Genomic DNA, 19818 nt, shown 5'->3' with positions numbered 1-19818 from the left:
TGTGAGGATCTTGGGCGTGAATGTGGAGTCTTCCTTTCTTTTTTTCGCTTGCTTCACCAGGACCTGATCTCCAATCTTCAACCTGGACTATCTGGCCCATCTCCTGGTATCTGCCATTTCCTTCATGGTCTGTTTGGCAGCTGTATCATGCATCCTTACGTCATGGTCCTTGTGCTGGTCTCTTCCCTCTTCGGGATTATGTGGGAGCCATGTCCTGACTTGTCCGAAAATGAGATCACGCGGGCATTCACCCGTGGAGCAATGCAGGGTATGTCTGTACTCTCTCAAGAACTGGTATAGAACTTGTTCAAATGGTTTTCCTGTGACTTGCGCAATTTGCAGGGTTCTCTTGACGCTAGACATGAACCGTTCGGCCATGCCATTGGCCTGAGACCAAAGGGGTGTTATTTTATGATGTTTGAAACCCATGTAATCCTCAAAGTGGGCAAAGTCACGGCCTGTGAAAGGTGGTTGATTGTTCAACTTGATAACCTTTGGGATACCATAAGCCGCGAGAATCCGGTTTAGGGCCGGGATGACAGTGGTGGCAGCTGTGGATGGTATGATTTGGACCTCAGGGAATCTCGATTATTCATCAATCACTACGAGTACATATGAGCCATCTCACATGGGTCCCAAAAAATTGGTAGCCACTTCCTTCCACATCCCCTCTGGTAGGTCTGACATCTGTAATAAGTGAGGTTTCAGTCGATGGGCCACCACCCTACGTATGGTACAATTCTGCAGCATGCTCTCAACCCTGCTGTCAAGCTCGTGGAACCAGACTTTCTGGCGAAGTAGCTTCTTTGTAGATGCAGTTCCTCGATGGCCCTCGTGGGCAAGGTCGAGGACCCACTGGCACAAAGATCTGGGCATTACGATCTTGCATCCCTTGAGAAGAAGGTTGTCGTCTGTGACGGAAGTTCTTCCTGGACCAAACACAAACTCTGCACGTCGTCCTGGATGGGTTTTCCTAGATGCTTGACCATGTCCTTCGCATGCGTCATTCTCCCTGCGCGAAGGCACTGTTCTACAGAGTTAATCGGCTTCCGATTCATGTTGTAGCGGCGTCCAGGCGATTGGGGATAGTTTCATCTGGTGAATGACGTAATTCAGGTATTCCCCCATGCCCTCTCCAGGCCACCCCCTCCTTCAACCCACTGCCACCACCCAATCCTCTTCTTCCAAATCTCGTGCATCCTCATTAATGCCAGGTCAGACTCTAAAAACTAATTTACCATCTTTGACCTTATCTCAGACGAAAACCCAGACGTCCTTTTCATCACAGAGACCTGGTTTGCTCACAATTACGAGCCCATTGCACACAAAGCCTTCTCACCTGGCGACAACCTTGTTGTCCAGAACAGATCAAGAAGGAGTGGGGGACTTGCCATACTACACAAACACCAATTTCCTCTCCTTATCAAGGAGACCTCAGCTAGTACCATAGACTATAAATAACTTCTATTTAAACTCCAACTCTCACCCTCCACCTTGCACAGCTTCATACTCATTTACAGACCACCTGGCTACAACAAAAAATGTGCATACACACTCTGCAACATCCTGACAACTTCCAGCACTCACCATCTGGTTTGACTCCCCTTCAAACCCTATGTCTCGATCTCTCACAGACAACCTAGAAGCCTTCAACCTGACACAACACATCTCTACGCCCACCGACACTGGAGGCCACACACTTGATGCTATCTTTAGCACTACAAACATCATATCCACACTGCCTCCACACCCCTAATGTGGACAGATCACCTAGCAATCTTCTTCTCTGTGCCACTCTCAACTGTGGCCCATGTCCAAGGCCACGCCCGGCCACCACCAACCTCCACACCTCTCACCCCACTCTGGAAAAAAGTCATTTTCACCCCTGATCTAGCCAACTCCCTCCTCAAATCACTCCCAGCACTCTCCCTCCAGGAAGCCCCCCCTCCATCAACCTCTTCAACCACTGGCTCTGTAACACACTTGCACCCCTCAACCCAACAAAACTGACCTATCAAGGATCAGGCCACACATCCAGATGGTACACCGCCAACCTTGTACCACTAAAACCCCTCAAACACTGTCTGGAATGGACCTGGAGAACCAACCCAACGGCCCAGAACAAAACCCCCCTAGCAAGACTGGTATTGGCCAATTTGACTGAATATTTTTGACCGTATGGCCCATTTGACCAAATTTAGGCTGTACAAAATGATCGTACAACCAAAAATTTGGTCAAAAGGGCCATACGATTCCATTATAGCGAACAAGGGGAACAGAGGTTATGGGGATATTCCCTGCTCTCCTTGCTCACTATAATGGGAACGGGGGTTGCGTGGGTGTCCCCTGCTTCAGGGACATTGGAAGCACGGAACTTAAAAGAAAAACAGAGTAAGGGAACCTGCAGAATCAGTTCTGAGCCGCGTTGCAGGGACAGAACGGACGCCGCAGGATAAATGGAAAGTAGACAGTGAAAGGTAAGTGGGGGAAGGGAGGTGGGGATGTATTTGGGGGAGAGAGGGGGCGATTGATTGGTATGATTTTGCCTGTGGCAAAATTGGGTTCACAGCAAAATTGACTATGGTCAAATCCGCTGCAAACAATTAGGCCACGGTCAAATCATACCAATCCGCAAGCCTAACAAGGGTCTATAGATAAGAAATCATAAAAACCAAGAAAGCATTCTATGGGAACAGAATCTTGAACTATCATAACCCAAGTAAGGAACAGCATAGAATCAGTCTTTAATTCAATTTTCCAGCCTGCTCTACCCCCTCCACCCAGCACTTAATCCCTATGCAATGCCTTATCAGAACACTTCCACAACATCAATATTGACAGACATTAGAAATGATGTCCCCGCCCATTACACATCCACCGCCCATTCCCCATCCAAACTCCATCCTGATGCAAACCTTTGCCTCTTTCTCTCTGATCTCAAAACAGGAGTTCCTCACGCTCCTAGCACAAATCCACCCCTCAGGCTCTCCTGAAGACCCTTGCTCGCACACCCTCCTCAAAAACATCCTAGCCTCAACCTGTACAGGTAGTTTTGCACCCTCAATCCATAACCACTCTCTAAAATCGGGAACCTTCCCGGAAGTCTTAAAAACCTCCTATATCAAACCCCTCCTCAAAAAACCTATGCAGGACCCACTCATCCCCCAGAACTACTGGCCCATTAGGTCCGATTGAGGCAACCTAAAAAGAACAGCAGGTGCTGAAGGATGCACTGTACTCATTCTCCTTGACCTCTCTGCCACCTTCGATACCATCAACCACACCACTCTTCTAGACAGGCTACACTCTTTAGGAATCAAAGACACTGCCCTCGCTTGGATCTCCTCTTTCATCTCTAATCACTCGCAAATCATACTGCTCCACCTTTTCACCTCTACATCCTGACCAATACCAAAAGAAGACCCACAGGATGCATCCCTGTCTCCCCTCCTCTTCAACATCTGAACCTACTCCCCGCAGTCATTCGCTCCCACAATCTCACCTGCTACAGCTACGCAGACGATACCCAGATCATGCTTAAAATTCCCAAATTGCCAGCATCCAACTGTCCAGATCTGGCATCATGCCTCTCGGATATTAACTACTGGATGACGACCAACCACCTCATCCTCAATCCTGTGAAAACAGAAATCCTAGTCTGCGGAAAACAGTGCTCCTTCCCCAACCTATTCCATGGCCTCACTCCTTAGGACCACCCACCCCTCAGCCGGCAACCTCCACCTTGGTGAAAAACCTTGGACGCAACTTGGACACAACTTGGACACGGATCTATCTCTCTCCCACCACATCAACTCCAAATGCCTCCCTCCCAGACGACACATCAGCCCTACACTAAGAATCCTCCATTGGCTCCCTATTGGTTGATGCATTACCTTTAAAGCCATGTGCATCACTCACTGTGCTATCCACAACATCGGATCGGAATACCTCCAAGACAAAGTCACTCGCTACCTCCCCACAAGGACACTCAGATCTGGCACAGCATCTCTCCTAGTTGTCCCACATTACAACTGCACCAGAATTGGCAAATGCTCCTTCTCTGTCCAAGCTCTGATCATCTGGAACTCTCTGCCCCTGCACATCCACAAACTAGACAATCACTTGCCATTCAGAAAGGCACTCCATACCTGTCTTTTCCCTTCATCCTCTTGAAACCTTCTTATACTCTATACTGTCGATACACGCACAGAAACACCGGCCCAAACCCGACAACACACCTATCCACCAAACCTCCATGCATCCGGAAAGGTATGAAGCAGAACATTTTGACAAATTCACTCCCCCTGAACCCCCCTCGCCCACAGACAATCGTACGTCTCTCCCCGTCCCTCCAGGCCCCTCTCCCACTGCTCAGGCCCTCAAACTAGGGAGATCACAACTGATGAGACCAGCCAATCGCGTTGGAACTAGAAAAACTTCCTCGAAGATGAACTCCATCCGAGTTTAAGGTATATATACCTTGCACCACATCTGTGGACACAGGCCGCAGGCACGGACACCCATCCATGCACTGTAGAATGCAGCAATGGCTATGCAATTCTGGTCTAGCAGTTCGCATAGCCATCCACACTGAAACCCCTGACGTACCTCAACACCTCTGCCATTAGTATACAGTGACAACCTATGAACATTTCAGTCTAGCTGGGCACACATCGAATCTCCAGTACTACCACTCTATCCTAAACCACCAACAGCACCAACCACATGCCTGACCTCCGGGCTGCTTACTGGAGTTTAGCCAGCCCACCTAAGTCCTAACCTGGCAAAATGAACACACGCATTTTTATAAATTACCTCTTAGACTCTCCCAGATATGGACTATGTTCCCCAAGGGCGTTCCAACCACAAAGCTCATTGAGGCCATACAAATGTGGAAAGGGCGCTATATAAATGATGAATGCAATACAATACAATACTGCATCTTCAACCTTCCCCCAATGCTTCACCTTCTCCCTTCCTTCTGATCCTCCTCGATCTTTCCCTCCTCTGACTCCAACCTCTACTTCATGATCCTTAATTTCCTCTTCCTCGTACTTTCTCTCTCTCTCTTTCGTCACTCTTGCTATCTCTCTGTCTCTCCCTCTCTCTCTATTCAATTCTGCTTCTCTAACCGCCTTCCCGACCTCACCCCTTTTTATTCTCAGGCCTATGAGGAAGTCTGTGATGGGGTTGTATGATTAGTATATTGGGATATGGTCCTCTTGGGGATTAGGTGTGTTGAGTTTTGTATTACTGATTGGTTGAAGGCCAAGACGATAAAAAGGGGATCCTTATTTAGTCCCCTACTAATTGCTTTGCTGATCATTCACCACCCTTCTCTTTCCTCTTTCTTTGATGACTTGGACTCTCTTCCTTATTACTGCTTGCCTGCCCGTTGTTCCTACTCAGGGATTTGAATTATCCTCTTGTCGCTACTAACTTCACTTGCTCACTTTTCCCTATCCTGGGGTCATATCATCTTCATCAATACACCACTACTCCATCGCACATCTCTGGCTCAATTCTTGATCTTATCTTTGCATCCCATTTTTTCAGCACCCCTGGTTTCGACTTCTTCTTTTCCCTCATCCGATCACTCTCTTCTCTACTTTTGGTTTATGCTTCCTTCCTCATCTCTACCCATAGTCGCATTCATATCTTTGATGTGATCTCCATCAGTTCAACCCTTCTAACCTTCTGCAGTTCTTCTCATCATTAGCACCCACAGCGGGGGAGCCAGCCAATCAGCCAGGCTTGCAGCTCCTGTCTCTGTTCTGTTTGGCTACCATGGAAATGGAAGAGGGGCTCTGTACAGAACCCCGCCTTCCTATTCCATGGCAGCCATGTTGGTATAGTATTTTCTTTCCGTGAACGGGACACTGCAAGGCAACTTCCCGTTCACGGAGAGAAACAAACTTTGCATTAAAAAATAAGTAAATGATTAGCACCCGTGTAGTGAGCTGCAGAGGTGCTAATGGTGATATGTTCCTCGGTGGTGTGGGGTGGCAGGCCGTTACCTACAGGGTCAGACCGCCACCTCGGGACATATCGCCTCGGTATGTCCCCCACTTTCTAATCTTGCCCAGAAATAGGTTGATGCTGCCTCTTCCTCCCTTAACTTTGCTCTTCTTCCTTCAGTAGATCACCTACATCCTGCATGTCCCTTCAAGACCTCTTATAAATCTCCACAACCTTGGTTTTCCTCTGACCATTGTCTCCTTCACTCTGCCCTCCGCCCGTCCGAGAGTAAATGGAAAAAACCTCGATCCACAGCTGACCTACATTCATTGTCTCTCCTTCACTGCTCATATGATTCTGCCCTGTTTGTTGTCAAAAAACTCTATTACTGTAATCTTATCCGTTCTCTATCTCCCCATCCTCGTTGACTTCATCAGATGCTAAATCAGCTTCTCTCCCCTCTTCCTTCTGCCCCTGCCTGCAACTCCCTTTGGTCTCCCAGTGACTGCATCCTTCTTCGCTGACAAAATCCCTTCTCTCCGTGCCTCTCTACACACGTCTTGCCCTCCTCACTTCATGTCTTCCTCTTCCCCAGCTGCTCTATCTCCCACTCTTTCCTCTTTCTCGCTATTAACAGATGCAGATACTGCCAATTTCATTGCAAGAGCTCACCCTTCTGCTTCCCATATTGGCCCCATTTCATCCTCTATCATTCCTATGGTCTACCCCCTACTCATTCCATATCTCACTGTTCTGTTCAATCTCACTCACTACAGCTGACTTTCCACCTTCATTCAAGCATGCAGTTATTCTCCTTATCCTCAAGAAACCATCTCTTAAAGCCTACTCACTGAAAACTACCATCCGATTTGTCTTCTTCCGCATCTTTCCAAGATTTTGGAATGGATTGTCTATTCACAGATATCTGCCTTTTTAGAGTATAACTCCTTACTTTACCCTCTTCAATCTGGGTTCTGAGCTTTACACTCAACTGAGACTGCTCTACTTGCTGTCAATTCTCTCCTTTCTGCTCATCACTCTAAAGTCTGCTCTATTCTCATCCACCTTGATCTCTCTGTGGCGTTTGACATGGTAAACCACCCTCTCCTTTTATCCTCTCTTTCTACATTTGGGATCTCCGGCTCTGCTCTAAACTGGCTATGTTCCTATCTCTCAGACCGGTCTTTCTACATTTCTTAGGCTGGCAACACCTCTATCCCAACCTCTATGTGCTAATGTGTCCACCAAGGCTGGGATCTCCTTTATTCTCTCTATAACGGTCCTCTTGCAGATATTATCAAACCCTTTGGCATCATGTGCCATTTGTATGCTGACAACACCCTGGTTTTCTTCTCCTTGTCATCTTGTCAAGGTCTGTTTTTACTTTATTTTTTTTATTTTTATGAAAGAGAGGGTAGTATGATTCTTCTTGGATGCAGTAAGGTAGGGCATTCCACAACACCCATAATCTATGGCACAAAGGACCCTGAGGCAGCCCTGGTAGGCTGTCTCGCAAGTAAAGCTTTTTTGTATATAGCTGGAAAATATAAAGTGCACTTTATAGTGAATTTATCATATTTTAAAATGACTCTTTTTACTTTTAAACTCACTCCTTTTAGCTTTAATTGACTCCTTTTTTAGGTTACTGCACGTGGTTAGGTTTAGTGCACAAAAACTAAAAGACTGCTTGTGTACTGAGGCAAGGGATTAATATTTAAATCAACTAGCTGTCCCCGGCCACGCGTTGCTGTGGCTCAGTCTGGTTGAATGGAAAAGAAAGAAAAGAGAAAGCGCATGCTTCTAATATGTTTAATTTGACAATGCTTGTGGGTAGTTTTTAATGGCTCTGGCGGTTCTCCAAGTTCAGGCAGTTTAATTTTCCCGGCGGCGCAACACATTCCTATCATTTCTCCATTAAATTTCAGATCCTTGCAATAAGGACACACTTCAGTCATGGTGCCTATGAGAACATGCCGGCTCAAACTATAATCATCAGCTGGGTTGTATCGGAATGCAAGGCGATTGTTATCGTGTGATTGCTGAGCACGGAGTCGTGTTTGACGCTGATCTGCTGTTTCTTGTGGACGTCTTTCAGCCACTCTCAGCCTGTCGTGTTCATTCTGTTGAAAATGAAGCAGATCTGAAGCTGCAGAACACGATCGCCGTGCTCGCAACCGTGCATCCTAAAGTCTAGCTGCACGTCGCTCTGCTGCTTCCTCGGCACGTATTTCAGCATTGAAATGGAATCGTAAAATAGCGTGTGTTGCTATTACGTCCAACAGATGGCGCTGTTTTGCAGTAAAATGTTCAGTATAGCGTGAAGTGCATTATATCCATCCCCTGCTACATTAGGAAATAGCAGCAGTGATTTGTTTTGAAAACCACACTGCAGAGTGAACCTCTGATGCTGAAGCATACGATTAAGAGGGAAATCCAGTTGCTAGGCAGAAGGCTGCAATCACTCATGGTGAACTATCGAAACCAAGGAGCTGTACAGTTTTGATAAGAAGTATTTCCACAGACTGATACAAATCTCAGAGAAGTGATGTGATAAAAGCCAAGACGATGGGAAGGCCTCTGTGGACTGCCTCTTTTATCCTATGTGACAATGTTAATGTGTCAAACCTTGGGGAGGAATGGATGCAAGGAGACCAGCTCTGTGATGTTACACCTGGAGGCAGAACATTGTGGATCGCCCAGAGATCCCTGAGTAACCCCTCTAGGGATATCCATAATGATCAGGGGAGATGTATATGATAAAAACGAGGGGAGTTCTTCCTCCTGATCCTGTATGGCTTGCCAATGAAGAAAGGGAGTAAGTTACAAAGAAATAAATCCTTGAACCTGGTCAGTGAACTTGAAAAGTCTGGAGGTCATTTTCACTATACAGTAGCACTGCTCAAAACACTGTGCAAGATCATGTACCATCTAATCGTGCCACCAGGTCTGCGTAACTCAATATAAAGCACGGGCCGGAAGTAGAAGTTGAACTCAGTAGCTCAAAATTACCTACATGAATCAGTTATGTTTAGCGCCAGGGTGCACAAAGACAATGGGGAAAACATACAGTCACATAAATGAAGGAGGAAGAAATCAGGGACACCATGACAGGGATGCCTCATCCCAAGATGGTGCACATTGCTTTTCTAAAGTAAGACTGCAGGGCATGGACCAGTCTCCCTACTTAAATTATACTCCCCACCTGCTATTGGTATCAACCAAGCACAAACCAGGAGGAGGAGGTGGAACTAGTTAAGCGTGACCAACCATGGGGAAACTGACAAACAAATTAGAAAGTGCATTAGTTCCTTCAAGTGATTACTGTTAGGGGGTTCTCCTTAAGGCCCTGTGGTCAGGGTCCTCCGGTATATCTTCCTGACTCAGGTACTACCATTGACTCCCACATGTTCTACCACCAAGTGATAGACCTGACCGAGCAGGCCAAGCTAACTATCAAGAGGTGGAGTGGGGTGATTCACACACGTTTAGTACACCCTTTTGATTAATACAAAGTAAGAGAAGGTCTACACAGTATTTTGTATAAAAATTGATTTTTTAATGTATTTAAGAAAAGGCAAAGAGAAAAATATTATACACTCACAGGTAAAACTTTGTAAAACAGAAGATGCAACAATGTATTGGGCAAGTAACAGTTTTAGATAAGAGCCAATGAAGATTCCTTCCCGAAAGAGAAATAACAGTTAGGGGTAAATAAAATAAAATTCGTCTCTTTCTCGGCTGGTGAGTTCAAGACCAAGCAGGTCCAGTGGTGTGAATAGGGGCAGTCTTTGGAGGGAAAGATTTACCTTTGTGCAAAAGTGCCCCAAGGAGCAGTACCTGGAGTTACTTTGGAGGGAAACCCCCAAGAGTTAATTGAAAATGAAGAAGTGGAGGGCAATACACTGGGGCCAAAATACAGTTCTCTAGGATGCAGTTGGAGGTCGATGCAGGTTTGCCACATCATCCTCAGGATCTGGCTTCCAAGGTAGAATGGATATTGAAGAGACAACAAGAGGGGGGGGGGAGGGCAGCCCTTGAAAAAGGACCAGGATGGCAGTTTCAGGATTTGGCACAGCACTGAACTTTGGAGCATCCCAGTTGGGGGGGATGAAATCAGAGGCCTTACCTGATGTCCTATGATGATAGCTCTTTAGTCAGCTCAAATCAGAGAGTCTGTTGAATCCTGGCAATAAAGCAGTACCTGCTTCTGGATCCAGTGATGCATGGAAAGGTGCAGGAGCTTAAATGAGACAAGGCCTTTAGAGAGGTGCTGTGATTTAGTTGTCCCCACTGGATTAAGGGAAAGGAGAACAAATGAGGTTTGGCTCTGGTCATTCTGTATAGGCAGAGCTTCGCTGTCGATTGCTCGCAGCGTCAAAAGATCTTGGTGTAAAACATCAGTCCTTCATCGAACAGCAAACTTAACACAGTGCAGGAACAGAGGCTCATCAGTAGATGAGGTGAATGGGTAAGGGGGTCTACTTTTATCCCCCTCAGGAATCAATGAGTGAACTATGCACTGTATCATAGCCCATGAATCATGCAGAGTAGTGGTCAGCCAATGGTTATCCGTCCCTCCGGGCATACCCAGGCATTCTGGAAGCATCTCCTACATAAAAGAATGAATTCTCACTGCCCCAGACAGGCATCTACATATGCCAGTCAGAACATCCAGTGAACAAAGATGGCCACTACCCCTCACACACACAGCGGGACACAGGCTAGTCATATGACCTCTCAGATATTTAAGGCAAACAACTACAACCTCGATTTTGATGAATGGGTGAGTGAGTCAAAAAAGGCCCAGGCAGGTAACATGGATTCCATCCATTGGAGGGTACGCTCGCTGGGAGAGGTAGACAATGGGGTACATTTGGGGTACACCTGCCCCCACAAGGAATGTTAAGGCAGGGCACATAAAAACAGAGAGCCACACTCACTCTCACCAGGTTTTGGATTAAGCCCGGCAGGGAGAAAAACAAAGTCTAAACCCCCCCAAAGAAGCAAAGAGTAGAGGGGGCTACCACATGTAGAACAAGTGGACTTTCAGTCTAACAATGGCCACTTATAGAAAAGAATGCAGAGGTCTGTGAACCAGAGTCGGGTTGGGACAGCGTTTCAGAGAGAGAGTTGTAGTATAGAGAGAAGAGGGAGAGAAAAAGAGTTAGACTTTGTAAGCCCGCGGTGGCCAAGCCAGATAGGCCAGATAGTAAGAAGCAGGTGGAAGCAAAGATGGCTAATGAAGCTGGGCCACACAACGAATCAGGCTAGGATTAGAGGAGAAGTGAGCCTTAGAAACTTGATGAAGTCCTGTCTAAGTAGGCTTGCATGATCCATCCACTGAAGGGGAGTCTAGAAAGCGTCCTGCAGCAGGTTCTTTCCTAGCTTGTGATGAATCAGGCAAGACCACCAGCTCAACTAAAAATGCTAAGATAAAAAAAAGCGAAACAGACATTTAAAAACGGGCTCAAAAGTAATAAGTGCCTCCTATTACAAAGAGATAGTGAATTGATGCTTGAAGCAGTACTGCCCAAAAATACTAAAAACTTCAGGACTCTCGTAAATCAAAAGAAGGGGAAACATGACCAAGCAATACAAAACCTGATCCCAGAAGAATTTTGGGAGAGAAGCCTTTGCAAGTTGTACAGAAGACTCCCTTTAAAATACAAGGAGCAATGTGACATAGAATATGACCTAGATGTCTTAGTAGAGACCTTAGAAACCATTATAAAAGCTGGGTCAAATTCCTGTGCTCCTGGTCCAAATGGCCTATGTAATATTATTCAAAAACAAGAAGCAACAGCATGGGCAAAGGTACTCCATATCTTATTCTGTAATATCCTTCAAAGTAAAATCATTCCCATAGCTTGGTCCATGTCAATATTAGTTCCCATATACAAAAAAGGTAAATTGAAGCAATCCGATAAACTATCGACCAAAAGCCCTGATGCAAATTGAGAGTATGATCTTCTCTAGATATCTGTTGAAAGAAAATAGAAGAGTGGTCTAGAGACAAAGGAATTCTATCAAAATTTCAGACATGCTTTAGGCACGATACAGGGACAGATGTGAGTGGTCTACATATCCAATCTTTAATTGATATGGTAGGTTATTTATAACACGCTTAATGCCCAGAGGTTTCTAAGCACGGACTCGGGGATCAAACCTGTGTTGCTCTGTGTCATCTTGCTTCCAAGGCGAGCATGTTGCCCCTGAGCTATCCTCCTGAGACAAATGTAAGGTTGGAGGGGACCCACTGTATGTGGCCTGCATAGATCTGAGCTTGGCATTTGATTCTATTGATAGATTGGGGCATTCCATCACATATCCTGGATATGCTCATTTGTTTACACAAAGACACGACGATCAAAGTAAGACTGAACCACCAGTTGATGTGACAGTTCCAATAAATACCTACTGTGGTCTAAAACAGGGCTGTGTGCTGGGGGCCTGCCTCTTTAATTTGTATCTGTTCGACTTGTGGGAATTCTTAGGAGGAGCCACTTTTATCTCTCCCAAATTAAAAGATTAAAGATGCTTCTGTGGTACCTATGCAGATGATATCTTAGTCTTGGACACAACTCAGGTAGTGTTACAGAGGCTATTAGTGAGATTTGAAGAATATGCCAAATTAAACAGGCTGACAATTAACCCAAAGAAGTCCTGCATTTTAAGCTATAAGGAGAAGGAGACAGATACAAATTGAATGCATTCCGATGGGTAATGAACAAACAATAAATTCCAGCCGTGAGAAACACTAAATATCTAGGCTTTCTATTAGTGAGACCAACAGAAATTAAGCTATACAGAGAGGCTCTATGGTCGAAGGGCAGGCAAATATTGGCACAAATGTCATATATTGCAAAAAAATATTGTCGCTTCTCAATCAGGCTGCCCGTGCAGTTTTATCATTCTAAAGTTCTCCCTGTCCTGATGTATGGCTTAAACATCTATTCCAGGACGGAGGATCTTGGAATGGAAAAACATGAAGGCTTGATATGGAGAAAATCGCTAAGATTGCCTAATTGGGTCCACAATACATCAATTCATTTTGAATTGGGGTTGAATTCTTCCCTGTCCATTGGTCAGTTGAGGCTCATTCTTCTCTTTTGCAAGATACTGGTGAGCACAGACAACTTGACCTATAATGCGCTATCAAGTGAAATGGGACGTGGGAGTGTGAGAGGCTCACTTGTAGAATTTGTGCGACAGTGCAAATGTATATTGGAGCAATATAAGGTGACCTTAGAATTACTGTGTGAAAATCCAGATCAGGCTAAAAAGAAAATGATGAAAAAAGATGGGATTGTGACCTGTGATAAAAGCACTCAATACAGCCTGGGCAATCTGTAAAGAAGGCCCCCAGACGGCACATCTGACATCATGGCCGTCCCCAATGTCGTCACTCTGGGGCCACACCCTCAAACTGGGGAGCAGGGGGTTCCAAAAGGCTCAGACCTGGTCCGACTTGGAAATGGAATGGGCGGGCCAACTATTCAAGGAAGGGGAATTCCTATCATGAGGAGTTAAGAGACGCTCTTGGGCAGGGGTCTCTCTCCATATTTGAATATCTCTGCCTGAAAGGTATCCTCTGTGATCAGTCATGGGGTCAAAACTTAAAAAGGCAGCTGACCCATTTTGACAAATTTCTTGATTCAGCAACCTCAAGGAAGGGGGCGGTGTCTGGGATATACAAGATTCTTAACACCTTTAATTTGGCAGAGAGGAGGGGGTTCTGTACATTCTGGAACGATCTGGCAGGGGAGGTGATCTCAGAGGACGCCTGGTCGAGGATATTTAAAATTGCCTTTCACGAGAACTTGTTCACGGCAGATATTGAACATAACTTCAAAATCTTACAGGGGTGGCACAGAGACCCGGTGAGGCTGTCAAAAATGTTTTCAGGAGTGTCCCCCGAATGCCCAAGGGGTTGCGGTCAGGTCAGATCGAGGGGCCATATGTTGTGGCATTGCCCGAAGGTACAGGCGTACTGGGAGAGGGTAAGGGGTTGGATCGCGGAAGTCTCAGAGGAACTGCTCCCCCAGAACCCCATGACGGTGCTGCTGGGTCTCCCTCAGAAGACACGGACACATATAGATACCCCAGAATGTGGGAAACAATGCTAAGGGCGGGGAGGGTGGCCTTGGCCCAGAAATGGAAGAGTCCGGAGACCCCCTCAAAAGAGGACTGGCTAAAGAAGTTGAAGCAGATGTTCTTGATGGACAAATTGACAGCAATGGTAAACAATGACTCTGGCTCATTCCAAGCGAACTGGTATGGGGTGCAGGAGTCATGGGATGTTCATTGAAGCCTGGTGGTGAGTGGAACAGCCAGGAGCTCGGAGGAGAGCGGATGCCCACGGCACGGGGAACGGTGATCGAACAACAGTCATGGAATACTTCAGCATCCACAGTCACTTCCAAGCTCTGGTTACATATGTGCACTCAAAGTGTCTCCCAGTTATTTTGCACTAATTGAAATGTGCTTTTATTATTTCCCCCTTTGTTTCTTTTTTTTCTTTTTCTTCTTCATTTTGGGGGGGGGCTGGGGTTGCAGGGCGTACCGATTGTCTATTCTTGGATCATGCTTTGTCCCTGTTTGTTATACCATGAAAATGTTAATAAAACCAAAGTTTAAAAAAAAAAAAGCTTACAGTGCTGTTTTCAAGGCCAGTTTGGCAACTGAAAAGACTAACCAAAACCCCCTCTAGGTGGCAGAATTCCTACCAAGAGCAGCAGACTCCTAGAGCATGAGACGTATGTTGCAAGTCTTTCCCAGGTGGCATCTTCCTCCATCATCTCTCCCTCCAGGAGAACACTTAAGGAGGAGTTTGGTCCAACAAGAGAAAGACAAAGACAACTGCTAAATACAAAAGTCAAGATCCACTACAAAGACAACGGCAAGAAATTAATTGTGGACAAGGCAAAGCCAGAGATAAAGAATTGTTTTGGTGCTCTCAAAATCTCCCTGTGAATGTAAGTGACTAGGTGAGCACTGCTCTGAGTGAACACTCTGGAAAGCTTGTGTTAGTTTAGGGATTGGGATCAGGACCCAAGGTCCTTATGAATTAGGTAACACTGGCTTTACCTTCCCCTACTTGTCTCTCGCTGTACCTCTTAGAAACTCGCACCTTATTTAGCATCGCCGTCCCAATAGGCACTACGGAGGATAGCACAGGGGCAACGAATCTGCGCTTAGAAACCGAACTCAGGTATTAAGCGCGTTATTAAAAAAACAATTACATAAATAAAAAATAAAAGTACAATAAAAATACTCCAACATGTGTCCCCCTGGCCCCAACCACACACACACAAACTTTGTGACACACCTCTGGTTGCTGTACAAGGAGCACCAAAACTCAGTTTTAATCCACGAATGCCATACAGAAATGAACTCACTCAGATGGTCAAAAAATGCAACTCATATATCAGTACATGGTCTCCAGCAAAAACTGAAATGCAAACAGCACCTGATAGTACCAATACATGATTTAAACAAAGCACCTGGAGCGCCCCATAAAGAAGCAAGCGCCATTAAGCTTGCGACGGCCAGCATTCCAGAAAGGCATCTCACCCAGATACAGAAGGCGCAGGCAAAGTGGTAGTCCTCGACAAGGGTTTTCAGAACGGAATTTGTGAAGCCTGAAATCACTGGCCTGCGTTAATTATAATGTGTAACATGTAAACATTGTTTTGGAAGAAGAAATCAACTGAAATTGCCCTCAGCCGTCATGATTGGGCTGGAAAAATAATTTTGTAATCATTACCTGGGTCTTTTGGCTGAGCCACCTGCCTCAGTCCTAAAAAGTGACAATAGGTTGAAGAGAAATGATTCAATACACATTACCCTAACCTGTACAACAATCTCACATCTATTACCCAGATACCTACGTAGGTTGTTAAAAGCGACAGAAATGGCAAAATAGTGAACGTCATTTCGTTTCTCTAAACTGTGAGAGGTGGGGCACAAGGAAACATGGCGCATGCTCTGCTCTCAGATGGTGCAGGAGGAGGAATGTTGCTTACTGAATATTTGGCATTTAGGACTGTCTCCAGTCATCTACGGACCTGTGCATACACGGCAGAGACAGCAAATGGGAACACCCTGTGCATGTAAGGCACGGGGAGGGGCACGAGAAGAGAGTGGATGGTGAAAAATGACGTTGGGGGGTCTTTGGAATTCTCGACAGCTGTGGCTTTGGAAGAGGCAGGGGAATTCCTGCGTGGCTCATTGCAGACGCAATGGGAACCAGCAGCAACTGCCTTGCAGACTATAATTTTGAAAGGAAATCGAGGCATTCCAAAGATCTGAAGATTACAGAACCGAGTCAAGGAGGGGAGGAAGACCTATATTGCTGCTAGTTTACTATCCTGGGGTTGCCACATGGCATCTTTCGTCACCATGTTGCATCACCTCGTAGAATAAACAACACCACAACGTACTTGTATCCTAAGTTCTATCCGACCGTGCCTCTTTATCGCTGTTAGAGGGAAAGTCGTGCACGGCAGTTAGCTTCTGAAATCCCTGTAAATTGCTTCTGATTTTTCCCTTCAAATCCCCCAATTTCTGATCCTGCCTCTGCAGTTTGTTTCCCAGAGACCTGGTAGGGTGGAAGTTTTGATGTGCAGCCCAGAAGTCATGCGCTTCTACGCTTACCTAAAGAACCCCCCTTTACCACAGGCGAGTACTCTCAGCTGTCTAGCTGTGTGCACACAATCTGTTGGGGGGCAGTTGGAATAGTTTGACCTATACCAGCCACCTCAGTAAAACCCAGGTAGCCCCAAATGCTAGATAGTGTTTTCCACGAAGAATGCATGAGTGAATGCTTATTTGGCACTCATTGTACAAATAGGATTTGTTTTTCTCCATCTGGCTCCGATGGTAGAATACCCATACCCTTTTTACACAGAAAGCGCCTATTTACTTACCCACTTGTATAAATGGAGCATGCTTGGCAATGAGTGCCCATGGCCTTAAGTTTCAAAACAATGCACTAGTGTAGATGGGTATGTGACCCCCCAGCCCCCGCCCCGACCCTTTCTATAACTAAAGACTCCCCCTTTAAGTACCTTTGAGTCAGTCCATTGAACTTCACAGAAGATCCACAAGGACCTCGAAACAGCAACCCTCCAGAGCAGGACTTTGGTAGGGAGGGAAAAGCCACTTTAATCCCTGATTCTGTGTGCATGTTCATCGAAGAAGGGAGTGACCACTTACAGGAGAGCCCTCAACCTGTCCCTGCCGCTTGGCTCCATCTGCTGATCAGTCCAGTGGAGCCATACCTTTAATGGAGTGAGACCAGCCGACAAATCTTAAGGAACTTTGCGACAGCCCCAAAAGTCTAGTCTCAGTGTTGGGTAATCCGCAGCTAAGCAGGAACAACTACATCACATGGTTGCATTTCAAGCTGAAAGATTCCTTCCCTTTCCCTGCCCCTCATTCCTGTGAGGTGGCCGAAACACTTGTGTATAGGCGCGTTATAAATGCCATATCACATCATATCATATCATATCATATCATATCATATCATATTGTGGCATAAAGCGCTGTACAAGCAACAATGCGTATCATAGACACATGGTAACATAACACAACATATCAGAAGTGTACCAGTGAGACTGTCACTGTATACAGAATGACAGTCATTTAGCCCTTCCCTCCCTTCCTACCTTGTTTGTAGCGCTTTCACCTCCACATTGCATACACTGCAAGGAGCTCAGCATGCATAGGTAGTTTATGTTATATTTTCTCACAACAGAAGTTTAGTAAGATGGTATATCAGACCACTATCATTCCCATAAGAAAGTGTTCCTAAATTGCATCAATAGAGATAAGATGTTACTTCAAAATAACCATAGGCTCGCAAGAACTTTCTCCTTATATCCGTAAACATTTCACACTCCAGCTATAGATGTTTAGTAATTTCCACAAGATTGGATCTGCAGAGTGTACATGTTCTTAGATCTCTACATATTTTCTTCCTTGCTACAATGATTTAGAAAGACTCTACTTCATTGAATTGTGTTCTCATATAGTCCTGTAGTGTCGTGTTATTTGGGAATAAATATAGGTACCAAATAATTTATGTTCATTTTCAAAGATACTGCATATAGTCACAGCTTCTCGGTCTGCTTGCCAAGTATGCCAATAGTTGATCATTATTATGCTCAAAAATCGCTCTCCTAATCAGCGTTTAAAACATAATGTAGTTTAGACAGCTGCAATCAATTCCAAAAGACATGCACCAACCACAAGCTTCTTTAATTAGGGCATCAATAGAACAATCGCTAACCAGGTGATTCCTAATAGAGTGTCTATTTGCAATTTTCGAGATTAAAGTGTCACCAGCCGAATTTACACATTTCCAATAAAGATTAATGCGACAATCAGTACGGCACTGATACGACACGTTCCAGATTTCGCATCCAAATATTTAATTGGTAAACTCTGTGAAAGTCTGGTTAAGATTTTAAGACATTGGGCCTCATTACGAGGTAAGGTAAGGGATTACCGGCACTGGTGCCTTTACCGGTGCCGGTAATCCCTTTCCTCCCTACTACAAGTTCCCTTTGCGGGTCCTTCCATAACGCCTGGTTTTTGCAGGCGTTAAGGACGGGACCCGCAAAGGGAATCTAGAGCTAATAACAGTACTGCAATTTGCGGTACCGTTATTAGCGCCTTCCCCGATCCCATTGAGCCCTATGGGGGCTCACATGGGAATGGGGAATGGCCCTGGTGAATGGTGAATTACCGGTCCCTCTGACCTCGGAATGGACCGGTAATTGCTCCATTCACCAGGGCGGAGTCGGAAGGGTTTTGGAGGCAGCCATGGAGCTAGTAGCTCCATGGCTACTTCCAACCTCGTAATGAGGCCCATTTACTTTATGTGATGAATCCAATGGTATCAGCACTCATTTTCCGGCGGTGACCTCCTCCCATGTGGCCAGGGGACAGCAGCCGATTCCTGATCCTGAACCTGAGGGCGGCTATATGAGGGAGGATCACAAGGGTGGAGACAACTTCCGGGGAGGTGTCATGGCATCCGCCATTTTGCCTTGAGGATAACCCTCCCATACCCAATACCCTCATGGCATATTGTCATACGACTCCTCATCCACCCATGTAGGGTATTGAAAACCTTTTCCCAAGACTTTTAGGCCAACCTTCAAACTCTGATCTGTCTCGTGAAACCTATGAAAACACATTCTCAGATTCCACATACAAATCATCCAGGACTGACTTGCCCCTGGAAACCATTAAGAATACCCAGGTTTATCTTGCAAATTGTCAAGAATGGACTTCCTTTCCCATAACTACCAAAATACTGGGATGAGGAAGAGAAACTGAGTAATGCAGAGTGAAGGAGGCCACAAGAACAATGAACGCTCTAGTTGTTGGGCGCACACACATGTGGCAGGTAAATTTAAAGAGCAGAAGCAGAGAGTGGAGAGACCTGTGCCTCTAGTTGCCAAGAGGCTGAAGGGCTGCAATCAGTGTGGTGGAGCCAACCGGCTCGAGAGCTAAGAAGACGTAAGCTGCCACAGGTAAAGGGCACGCTGCAGGAATGTCAGGAGCCGACAATACACTCCTGGGCGTTCGCAGGTGTTGAAAGGCAGCATCTAACTCATCGGAGCCTGGAACGAAGCAGACAAGCCCAGCAGAAGCCCCGAGAGACAGGAAAGCTGTGAGAAAGCGGTTGCAAGAAAGAAAGAACTGAAAGACCGTCGCCGGTCCCGGGAGAAACCAGGAACGCCAACAAGAACCGGTGAGTCCACACAGAGACATATGGGTGTATGTGCCACACCAAGTTCAAGTAATTGTGAATAAAGAAGCTGAGAGAGAAAGAGCGATGATATGTCA

General features: G+C 45.8%; 1 protein-coding gene across 1 annotated transcript in view; it reads right to left on the bottom strand.

Moving 5' to 3' along the window:
* Nucleotides 1-19818, bottom strand: part of RASSF1 (Ras association domain family member 1) — a 541383-nt gene that overhangs the window by 79724 nt on the left and 441841 nt on the right. The gene's annotated exons all lie outside the window — the stretch shown is intronic.

The sequence above is a fragment of the Ambystoma mexicanum genome, chromosome 2p, assembly GCF_040938575.1.
Source record: "Ambystoma mexicanum isolate Mex_15411 chromosome 2p, UKY_AmexF1_1, whole genome shotgun sequence".
Taxonomy (NCBI): Eukaryota; Metazoa; Chordata; class Amphibia; order Caudata; family Ambystomatidae; genus Ambystoma; species Ambystoma mexicanum.
Note: the sequence above shows the minus strand (reverse complement) of the source record. Positions and strands in the feature narration are given on the sequence as shown.